Raw genomic sequence first — 12,594 nt, 5'->3', positions numbered from 1 at the left:
GTAAATAGCAGGTATACCCCAGAGATAAGAAAGCACTGATAACTGCTGTACCCCATGCTACCATAGCACATGTATCTTAATTTATGCCATCTGAGAAGTAGGGAACATAACGTTGAAGGCAGAAAAGTGTATTATTTGAAAAGAAGCACCATATATACAGAAAGCGAGTCACGATGGGTAGGAACATATTTGTATATCAAGTTAAACTTTATAACGTTGAACACTTTAATAATGTATTGTCATAATTGTTGCCAAAATTATGAACATTAAACAAATAAAATCTTGAAATATTACATATGTCTACAATTGACATAAGAAATTATCGTTATCTAATGCTATAGATTGTCTTACATAAAAACTTTCATACTTCACATTTTGAGTAAAACCTTGTTTTTAATTTCACACATTTAAAAGAAGGGGCTCATAAGATATTCTTTTCAGGGTTCCTCAAAATGTCCCAGTTTTTCCATTGGAAATTTTTAAAAGCCTGAGGACTTTTTCATACTACACATTTTGAGAGGGAAAAACACTGTCTTAAGAAGGGTTTAACCCATTGTTAAGATGGGATTTACCCATTTTAAAAGAGGAAATACTTCATAGGAGATTTTACCAGCGCTCTCCAAAATTTCCCATTTTTTCTGTCAAAAAAATTAGGAAAGAGGAAAAAACCTTTTCTTGCAATTTTTTCAGCTCTCTCCCCGCCCCCTTCCGGGTCTTCACAGCTCTAGGCAAGCCACGTTTTCTCAGCTTCTCATCTAAAATATGGGGATACTGAGCCAGCATCCCATTCAAAGTCGTTGTAAGGATGACTGAGAAAGTATATGTGTGAAGTGCTTTGATTACTAAGGTTTATCAAAATATTAATGCATGTAAAATGCAGAAGAGAAGCAATTCTAGGCCTGCATAAGCCTCTGGAATAGAAAAAAACTTGAAGAAAAAAAGATCCCTCTGGAAGAGAAACAAGAAGATCATAATGATGCTCCAGAAGCGGCAGAGAAGTCTAATGAACATAGAGAGAGCCTTCGGAAAGGAAGAATTACTGCCTTCTCCAGTGGTTTTAGGCAACGTTCGAGAAGCCCCACCCTCATCAGCACTTAAACCGACTGTTGGGCCAAAAATAATGACTCCTATATTTCACAGACATTTTGATAGATAATAAAGCTGTACAGCGCAAGGCTGTGTGTTCCCTACCCCATCCCACCCTGCAACTTTCTATTGGGTTGCTAAAAGCTTTTTTGGAGGAGGAGCTAGTCCTTGATGCAAATGAAAGCCATAAATTTAAAACGTTCTGTGCTTCCTGTGCTTCCGCCTTGTTCTTTTAGCAAACTATAAAAATCACCTCTGGGGTGTTTGATGCTGGGCCTTTGAGGCATCACATTTCCTTCTTTCTTGCCATTAGAGTCAAGCTACACACTATGGTCATTTATGCATGGGTCTGTCTCAGTTGTTCCTTGGAGTTATGCATGAGTTTTCCGTCCATTAGAGATGATCTCGCTGCCAGCCCTCGCAAATCCCAAAACTTCCCATTCCTCTAATAACCTGACTCTTCGATCTCCCCTGAGATCAGCCCAGGTGAAATCCCCATGCATAAGGCAAAGCACGGGACATGGAAGCTTGGGGGAGTGATGTTTCTCTCACAGAAAGCGCTACAGCCAATTACAAAGCAGCATGTCAAGGGGCGGGGGATTCAAATGCTTCCTGCCTTCTCAGAGTTCTTTCTGAGCAAAAGAAAGAATTTTAAAAACAAGGGTTGGGCTCCCCCTCCATTCTTTTCAGATAGCTCCGTTTTTTGTTTTTGTTCTTAAAATGCTTTTTTATGTGGCAGTTGGGTTTTTAGGAGGGGGACTTTTCTTTCACTACAGCCAATTACAATGCAGCATTTCAAGGGGCAGAGACTCAAATGCTTCTTGATTAGAGCTTGGAGACTGCTGATGCATAAATTCCCAACAGGAAAGTGTGGGTCCAGCAAGCGACAAACCCAGTGTCGGATTTACGTATAAGCTAAACAAGCTATAGCTTAGGGCCCCACTCTCTTGGGGGCCCCCAAAAAAATTACTTTGGGTAAAGTTACTCAATTACTTTGATAAAATACATATTTTGTTATGTGCAAATGGCTTTAGATACCTATTAGGTCCATAAATTACCATATAGCCTATATTCAATACAAAAAACAGCGACAATTTGTTGTTGACAAAAGACAGCTGGGCATATAAAGGGCCCCATTATCTTCAATAGCTTAGGGCCTCATCAAGCCTAAATCCGGCCCTGGACAAACCTCAGGTAAAACTCCCATGCATAAATGACATATATGTAGTTTCATGGCAGTTTCTTTTTTTTATCTTCATGAACACCAGCTTCATCTTTTGCAAAGGCAAGGACTCTGGAGCATCACATATGAAATTCAACTTATTCACAGCTTCAAGGGAATATTTCCTGATTGGCTACACGACCGAATAAAGATCACTATTTACTAAATGCTACTGCATGTCCGTTGTTAGACCTTGGAAAATGTTGACTGCCATTGCATGTCAGCAGAAAGAAACGCTGTCCAATGTTGCTTGTTACAGGGAAGACACTAACTCATACTGAGTGCTGCAAGTCAGCTAAATGATAGAATTTGTAGTGAGAATTCAAAAGAGGAAAATGATAAGAGAAGCTTTAGTTGGCATTGTAGGGATGACTATTGAGCACCTCACATTGCTATGCGGTAACAGGTTTTTTCCCCCAGCGCACTTCGAGGGCTTATTCATTTCAGAAGCATACAAGTTTAAACAATCCAGTCCTGAAAGGCATTCAAGAGTTCTTATTTAAGGATGCTCAAATACCTGATAGTTTGGTTAGGTCCTCTCGTCAGTCACAAGCAGAATGGTGATTTTTCATCAAGGTAGTTACTGAGGCCTGTTCATTGAGTTTCTTTTTGCATGCTCAAAGAGTACACGGTAGTTAGCAGTATTTAACATAATAGAATCATGGAGTTGTAAGGGGCTATACAGACAGGTACAGAAAAAGCCACCCCAAGACTCTGCCTGCAGTAGGGTTGCCAACCTCCAGGTACTATAGCAAAGAACAGTTAACCGGTGCTGGATGCTATGTAAATTACAACCTAAACAAGACAGCACCAAGACTCCTATTATAAACAGAATTTTACTGACTTTAAGCAAACTCAACACCGGAATCCAAGAATAAATGTACAAAAATCAATATGCAAATAAGAACATAATTAGGTTACATCACCAAGAAGGATATAATTTTCAAAGCATAGTCCAAACAAAAAGGAAAAAGAAATTCACACAGGCAAGGTTACGTCACCCCAATAAGTCCACGGAAAGTTAATCCACAGGGTCCACAGGAAACTAATCTAAATCGAAAGTCCAACAGAAAGAAAAAGCCGATGGCTGCTAAGGAGCAGCGTCACTTCACCAAATTCCACAAGTCCATAAATCACTGGTTGCAAGCAAAACAAAAATGACGAGACGACACTTCTAAATTAGTGGTCGTTTCGCGAGAATAGCTTCTTCAGTCAGTCTTGCTTTTGATTAGGGCAGTAATGCCTCTGAAAAAATCATAAAAACATACATGTACATACAATTAATAGATAAATTTACAAGCCGAAAATCACGATGTGTCCTTACCAATATAGGTGGCCCATAGGGCTCTCCTTCCTGCTGGGAGGTTAATTGCTAAGGTGCAAAAAGAAGGAGGGGTCCCTTAGATCACTCTAAAAGGCTATGCTGGTAGAATTGCCAGCATCCAGGTACTAGCTGGAGATCTCCTGCTGTTACAACTGATCTCCAGCCGATAGAGATCAGTTCCCCTGGAGAAAATGGCCACTTTGGCAATTGGACTCTATGGCATTGAAGTCCCTCCCCTCCCCAAACCCCGCCCGCCTCAGGCTCCGCCCCAAAAACCTCCCACTGGTGGCAAAGAGGGAACTGGCAACCCTAATGCGCCTCCATCTGCTGCAGTAAGTTGCATGAGAATGAGGGACAGGGCCTGCTCTGTTGTGGCACCTCTAACTGTGGAATGTTTGCCTTCCTCTGGTGTCTTTGCTTTATACCTAGCCCCCTGAACTTTATGCACCAGGCAAAGTGTTTATTTTTTCCACCTAAACTTTTTTTACTAGCCTCATTGCTGATATTTTGGGTGGGGGAGGGGTTCCTCCTCCAGTTTGATTGAGGCTCATCGATTTTCCTTCCCTGCCTATTTGCGCTGCTTAGCGTTTATTGGCTGTCTGTCGTAAATTAATTGGGCCCTGGGATGTATTTATTGGTTTGCAAAGGGGTTTCTAAAGAGCCGTTCTCAACACTTTTTAAAAAATGCTGGCTTTTTTGTTTTTCTTGCTTGGCGGCTACCCTTGTTATTTATTGCATTTTAAGTTTTGCATGGAAACCACTTGGAGGGCAGTGCTAAGGAGGCAGGGTTTAAATAAATTAAATCAATCAATAAATGAGGAGGTGCCTACCTGTGTGCCCTTGTGTTCACTGCTGCTCCCACCTCTTTGGGAATGGTCTTTTAGGGATACTTAAGAAGGCCACAGTCTTTTCCAGACTTCAGGAAGACCAAGTTGCTTGAAAGTTGATTCCAAGTTGCTTGGAACGGAACCGCATGGAATCCATCCATTTGACAGACAGCTGTATATTATTTTTTTCTTTTTTTGCTGTCAATTCACATCTAACTTATGGTGACCCCTGGTGGGGTTTTCAAGGCAAGAGATATTCAGAGGTAGTTTGCCATTGCCTGCCTCTGCATCACGACCCTGGTGTTCCTTGGAAGTCTCCCATCCAAATCCTTGCCAGGGTCGACCCTGCTTAACTTCTGAGATCCGACGAGATCAGGCTAGCCTGGGCTCCATAGAAAGTGCTCTGCAATAAAAATGCTTTTGCATGCTTTCCCAAAAAAGCAGGGAATGAAGGTGCCCTCAGTGGCTGTAATCTTCCCTGACCTCTGGAAGTTCAATCTTTCAAGTAATGATTTAATGCCTGTGCTCTGAAGATCTGACCTGGATGGCCTAGGCTAGCCTGCTTTCGTCAGAGCTCAGCTGCTAAGAAGGGTTAGTGCCTTTGAGGGGGGAGACTACCAATGAAGCCCAGGGGAGGGGCCGTGGCTCAGTGGCAGAGCATCTGCTTGGCATGCAGAAGGTCCCAGGTTCAATCCCCGGCATCTCCAGTTAAAGGGACTAGGCAAGTAGGTGATGTGAAAGACCTCTGCCTGAGACCCCGGAGAGCCGCTGCTGGTCTGAGTAGACAATGCTGACTTTGATGGACCAAGGGTCTGATTCAGTATAAGGCAGCTTCATGTGTTCAGTGTGTTCGGGGTTGCTATGCAGAGGCAGGCAATGGCAAATCACTTCTGAACATCTCTTGACTTGAAAACCCTACGGGGTTACCATGAGCCAGCTGTGACTTAGCCAGCACTTTCCACTACCTCAACCACTCTGAGGGTTCTTCCATCCGCGCAATGAACTCCAGATTAGTCTGCGTGTACATCTGAGACATCTTCTCTGAAAAATACAAAGTGTAGTGGTGACGCAGAGCCCCGTGGCGCAGAGTGGTAAGCTGCAGTACTGCAGTCCAATCTCTGCTCACGACCTGAGCTCAATCCCAACATGATGGTTTCAGGTAGCTGGGCTCAAGGTTGACTCAGCCTTCCATCCTTCCGAGGTCGGTCAAATGAGTACCCAGCTTGCTGGGGGTAAAGGGAAGATGACTGGGGAAGGCACTGGCAAACCACCCTGTAGAAACAAAGTCTGCCTAGGAAACGTCGGGATGTGACGTCACCTCATGGGTCAGGAATGACCCAGTGCTTGCACAGGGGACCTTTACCTTTACCTTAGTGGTGACAAACACATCTTTGCAAACAGATGCATCATATAGGAACACTGATCGGGCAGTCAGGATTCACCGGCAGACCTGGGTTTGTCTTTTGTAATGTGTGAAAGAAACTGTATAGGTAAGACTAGTTTGGGGAGATCCTGAGTGCTTGTACAAATGCCTGGGGAAATGGGAATGTTTTCCTGGAGGGTTGGGATAGTGCAGGAATCCTGATGGGTGGGCTTCAGAGAGCACATTCCTGGCCTCTGCTCCCTAGATTCATTGATCTGTTTTTATTTGTATCCCACTTTTCTCCCCTATGGGGACCCAAAGCAGCTTAGAACATCGTTCTCCACTCCTCCATTTTCTCACAACAACAACCCCGTGAGGTAAGTTGTTGAGAGCACGTGACTGGCCTGAAGTCACCCAGTGGACGTTCATGGTAGAGTTGGGATTCGAACCCAGGCCTCCCAAGATCGTAGTCTGACATTATGCTGTGCTGGCCCTCACAGGATCCATTCTGTAGTCCAGGTCCAGTCCTAAATTGAGCCTTACTTTGCAGTGCAGCTCCTACCACAAGCCCAGCCTGTTAGTTTCTCCAGCTGTGGCCACACCAAAGCAGTTTCTACAACTTCAGCAAAAGCAGCTTTGTAGAATTAGACTCTCACGTTATTTTCATCTTTCCCAATCTCTCATTCCCTAGAGATTTGTTCAAGGGTTGGATGAGCTATTTTTTCCACAATGGGGTGTTGGATCTTGGGTTTTTGATGAAGGGCTGAAGTTGTCATCAATATTCCATTGAAGTCTGATGACTCATTTCTTCTCGAGTCCTGTTTGATTTTGACCTATTTTTCTCCAATGAACAGCAGAAACTTAATCCAGCTAGGGTATCATAACACAGAAACCTTACAATTAGGGTTGCCAGTTCCGGGTTGGGAAGTTCATGGGGTGGAGCCTAGGTTTGAGATGAGGATGGAACTCTGTGGGGTATAATGCCATAGAATCTAGCCATTTCCTCCAGGGGAATTGATCTCTTTTGTCTGGAGATCAGTGGCAATTCCAGGAAATCTCTACGCCCCATCTAGAGATCGGCAGGCCTACTTACAACGGATATTCTGAAATGAACGGAGGAGGAGCTTGCAAATTAATCTAATTTGTCCTGATTACAATTTATTTAGTTTAATTCATGTATAACCTGCCTTTCTCCCTCAATAGGGACTGAAAGTGGCTTACATCATGATCTCCATTTTATGTTCATATTCGAACCTTGGTCTCCCAAATCCTAGTCTCACACTCTAACCACTATACCAAACTGGCTCTCAAATGGACACTTTGCCCTCCTTCCCACCACATTCAGCCACGCTGGCTGGATTCAGTTGATTTAGCAGGGTTTACAAGTATGTGAACACATAACATGTGAAGCTGCCTTATACTGAATCAGACCAGCGGTCTAACAAGGTCAGTACTGGCTCCTCTGGTAGTGGATCTCCAAGGTGACCTGAAACAGCCCCTGGGGAGGTGCTGTTTGCCCCAGTGAGCCTTTGTCCTGGAGATGGGGTTGCCAGCTCTGGGTTGGGAAATACCTGGAGGTTTTCGGGGCAGAGCCTGAGGAAGGTGGGGTTTGGGGAGGGGAGGGACTTCAATGCCCTAGAGTCCAATTGCCAAAGCGGCCATTTTCTCCAGGTGAACTGATCTCTATTGGCTGGAGATCGGTTGTAATAGCAGGAGATCTCCAGCTACTACCTGGAGGTTTGGAAATCAAACTGCAAAACTAGTGCCCAAGATAGGAAGTCACGCAAAAAAACAGCACTTATGGCAAAAAAGCATAGAACTACTAAAGGCTTAACCATGAAGTTCAATATAATGTAAACACATAAATACAAGCACAAAATATGAGAACAATGTCCATATCAAGACATAATAGAATTGGTAAAGTCCAAGAATACCAAGAGTAAAATAGGTATCCGGTATTGAGTCCTATTTCGCGTTAGCTTTTTCAATTCTGGCAATCCCGCGACGATCAGTCATAATTCCACAGAACATATGTTCTATAAAATACATACATGCATGTTTATAAGAACAAAATGTAATATTCAGGGGCAAAACAATTTCAAAATAAACAACTAAATGGATGCATATATACCTAGAACCCAGCCATATAGCCACCTAATACAAGCGGATGGTGCGTCTATGTCATCTGCTGGAGGACAGCAATCCTCCCAAATTTAAAGTCAAACACACTAATTAGAAACAGCTGTAACATTTACAATATGTAGTACTACAGTTAGTACCCAAGTAAGTTTCCAATTGAAACAGTAGACATCAAAAATGAAGTATATGATGGAAGCAAACAAGTGTTAAGCATTTGAAAATAGAGTGTGCAGAATACAACACACCAATAGGAACAGCTATTTATAAATGACATGAAATTCCTGCAGTGCTGGGAAGGGGGGGTGGCTCACCTGTTGTCATTGTCCTGTCTCTGAGAGGCACCTGGGTCACTGCCCCTTGGTTCTTTCAGTGTCCCACCCCTGGGTTCCATCATGTTCTTGTGTTGGAGCGTCCTTTCGATTAATTCCCCCTCCCCTTTCAAGAAATCTATGGAAGCATGCCTGTTCATACCTGGCTGGGTGTGTGTGTGTGAATGAGGATGCTACCTACAGATGGAGTCTTTGAATTCAGCCGTGCACTACAATTCTGCTGGGAAGACAGCTCCCCGAAAGAATTCACAATGAGCACTTTGGAAAGAAACCAAGGGAGAACAAACAATGAATTCTATCAATAACCATCAGGGTCAATGCTGGAACATTGCTGTATGGAATGGAAGACAAAAGGGAGGAAAGAAGAACAGGCCATGGGAATGAAAAGCTTTCTTTGGAGAGGCCAGAAGTAGCAACGCTGGAGAACTTGTCAGCCAGCACTGGCTGAGTCCTGCTCACTTTGCATTTGAAAACATAATAAAAACAACCCAAAGGTTTGTGACAGAACCATGTGTGTGTGTGTGTGTGTGTGTGTGTGTGTTAAGTGCCATCAAGTCGCTTCAGACTCATGGCGACCCTATGAATGAAAGTCCTCCAAAATGTCCTATCTTTGAGCCTTGCTCAGATCTTGCAAATTGAGGGCTGTGGCTTCCTTTATTGAGTCAGTCCATCTCTTGTTGGGTCTTCCTCTTCTCCTGCTGCCCTCAACTTTTCCAAGCATGACTGTCTTTTCCAGTGACTCTTGTCGATTTTATTCCTTTTTTATTCCTTTTTTTTCACTGTCCAGCTTTCACACCCATACATAGTAATAGGGAATATGGCAGTAATAGGGAAGATGGCATGAATTAATCTAGTCTTGGTGGCCAGTGACACACCCTTACACTTCAAAATCTTTTCCTTTCTCCTTCATGGTTGCCCTTCCTAGTCTCAATCTCCTTCTGATTTCTTGGCTGCAGTCTCCCTTTTGGTTGATGGTGGAGCCAAGGAATAGAAAGTCTTGAACAATTTCAATTTCCTCATTGTCAACCTTATAGACAGCATCAATGTGCCAAAGCTTTGCTGTATATGATACTCATGGCTGATGTATGAAGCCATGACTGAAGGGCTGTTGGTGGTTATTATATTCTAGAGCTGGGGCATTCTGCATTGACGATGGAGCCTAGAGCAAGCTCAGAGCGGAAGGTAAGAACATATGAACATAAGAAAAGCCATGCTGGATCAGACCCAGGCCCATCAAGTCCAGCAGTCTGTTCACACAGTGGCCAACCAGGTGCCTCTAGGAAGCCCCCAAACAAGGCAACTGCAGCAGCATTATCCTGCCTGTGTTCCACAGCACCTAATATATTTGGCATGCTCCTCTGTTCCTGGAGAGAATAGGTATGCATCATGACTAGTATCCATTTTAACTAGTAGCCATGAATACCCCTCTCCTCCATGAACATGTCCACTCCCCTCTTAAAGCCTTCCAAATTGGTAGCCATCACCACATCCAGGTTCCCTCACCCCGATCGGTTGTCAAAGTAACCAAAGACTCTGAGTTTGAACCAGGAACCTAATGATTAGGTGGCCAATCTCCAGGTAGCATCTGGAGATCTCCTGCTATTACAATTTATCTCCAGATGACAGACGATCACTTCCCCTGGGAAAATGGCTGCTTTAGAAGGAGGACTCTCTGGCATTATATCCTGCTGAGGTCCCTCCCCTCTCCAAGCCCCATCCTACCCAGGCTGCACCCCCAAAATCTCCAGGTATTTCCAGACCTAGAGCTGGCAACCCTGCCTAATGGCACAGCCTGATGAGCTATCTTGGTCTGCTCTCTCTAAAGATATAAATGGGAGTAGGGGTGTGCAACATGGGCCCTTCTGATTGGCAACCAGCACCAATTCTCTGGATAGGCCAGACTACCTCACAGTTATACCTAGGGTTGCCAATCTCCAGGTACTAGCTGGAGATCTTCTTCTATTACGAGTGATCTCCAGCTGATAGAGAGCACTTCCCCTGGAGAAAATGGCTGCTTTGGCAATTGGACTCTATGGCATTGAAGTCCCTCCCCAAACCCCACCCTCCTCAGGCTCCGCCCCAAAAACCTCCCGCCGGTGGTGAAGAGGGACCTGGCAACCCTAGTTATACCAGACAACTTCTGATATTATGTAGACAACTTCTGCCCTCTATGAGGCCAACATGGCCTTTTTTTCATGCAAGTCCTATAATCCCCAGCATATAGGGTTGCTAGGTTTTGGGGTGGAGCCTGAGGTGAGAGGTGTTTGGGGAGGGGAGGGACTTCAATGCCATAGAGTCCAATTGCCAAAGTGACCATTTTCTCCAGGGGAACTGATCTCTATTGGCTGGAGATCAGTTGTAATAGCAGGAAATCTCCAGCTAGTACCTGGATGCTGGCAATGCTACCAGCATAGCCTTTTAGAGTGATCTAAGGGACCCCTCCTTCTTTTTGCACCAACAAAAAAGGAGGTTGGATCTAACCCAATTAAAAAAAATTATCTTCTGCCTGCTGCACTTGGGTAATCTTCCTTGTCTCCGGCACTTCATTCCTAGGTTGGAAAACGTCCTCCCGAAAACAACATTTGTTTCTGGTTATCCGCAGCCCTGGCCGAGCCTTGGTCGAGGTGGCATCCATGCATACGAAACCGCACATCTGGTCTCTTAATTTAGAGCGATCTGGGATTGTGCCTTAAGAGGACTTCCCAGAGGCTGTTATATCCCAGCCTTAGCTTCGCTGTGTCATGCCAGGTCGCCAGCTGATTCATGTAACAGGACATGACCCCACCTAATCCACCAAAATCTGATGCAACTCAACAAACTGTACATCAGGAGAAGGGGAGGATGCGCTACCAAATGGAGGGAATCACCGTCAGATGAGTGGCGCTTGGCCACTAAGCGATCGCAAGAACGGTTTCCTAACCTGACTGTGATAAATGAGCCCCTTGCGTTTCAAAAGATTCTTCCAACAAATCATCTAAAAACAACCCAACAAAGCCACAAAAAATTCTCCTCCCACCGCCGGCTGCCTGCAAACCGCTTCCATCAGCCTTTTAAACATTTCTGCCTCTTTATCTCTTTAAGCTAGTTACGTGTGCCTGTCCTAAGCTCTCCTTTTGCCGCTCCACAGTAATGCCTTTTGGAAGGACCATGCACTCCAGATGTTCAGAGCATTTAGCAAATGGGGTTTGTTTGTTTTTACGATGGCAGTATATTTTTTTTCAGTTTGCATTCAATTAAAATTGGATGCTTCGGGATGTGTGTGTTTTTTTCCTGGGCTGGAGAGAGAGCAGTAGAATGATCTGATCCATTTCCCCTCTCCTTTGGTTCTCCATACTTTAACCAATAGATTGTTCCATAAATCAATAGATCAATAGTTACATTAGGGAGGGGAAAGAAACCAGGAAATATGCGTTGCTTGGTATCAAGCCCTCTTACTGGCTAATCGGATTTTGAGAAAGAAGATGAAAATGGTCTGTTATTATATCAGCTTCTAAGTCTATCTCTCTCTCCCCTCCAATCCTTTCCCACTCCAGTTGAGGGAACCTTAGCCAGGAACAGCAGCAGAGGATGGTTCTGGGGAAGAAGCTCTTTATTCCCGGTTGGCTGATCTGTTAGAGATACTAATTGTCTCCCCACCGACTGAATTATCAAGAACCGCTGGAGATAGAGAACAGCCTGGCACAGTTACAGCGCCTTCCTGAGGCAGAGTTGTGTGTATGGCAACCCCTTATGGGGTTTTCAAGGCAAGAGACTAACAAGAGATGGTTTGTCAGTGCCTTCCTTGGTGGTCTCCCATCCAAGAGCTTACACCCTTCCAAGTCCACTGAATCCATTGGATGGGCTTAGAAGGGTGTAACTTTGCTTAGGATGGCAGTTAGTTATGCAACAGTCAAAGCACGGAGGGAGGGGTGGTTTCAATGAAATCATATTAAGCCCCATCAGGACTAGAAGAAGAGTTGGTTTGTGTGTGTGTGTGTGTGTGTGTTAAGTGCCGTTAAGTGTGTTAAGTCGCTTCCGACTCATGGCGACCCTATGAATGAAAGTCCTCCAAAATGTCCTATCTGACAGCCTTGTTCAGATCTTGCAAATTGAGGACTGTGGCTTCCTTTATTGAGTCAATCCATCTCTTGTTGGGTCTTCCTCTTTTCCTGCTGCCCTCAACCTTTCCTAGCATGACTGTCTTTTCCAGTGACTCTTGTCGTCTCACGACGTGACCAAAATACGATAGCCTCAGTTTAGTCATTTAAGCTTCTAGGGTCAGTTCAGGCTTGATTTGATCTATAACCCACTGATTTTATACCTCA

The sequence above is a fragment of the Euleptes europaea genome, chromosome 17 (assembly GCF_029931775.1).
Source record: "Euleptes europaea isolate rEulEur1 chromosome 17, rEulEur1.hap1, whole genome shotgun sequence".
Classification (NCBI taxonomy): Eukaryota; Metazoa; Chordata; class Lepidosauria; order Squamata; family Sphaerodactylidae; genus Euleptes; species Euleptes europaea.
Note: the sequence above shows the minus strand (reverse complement) of the source record.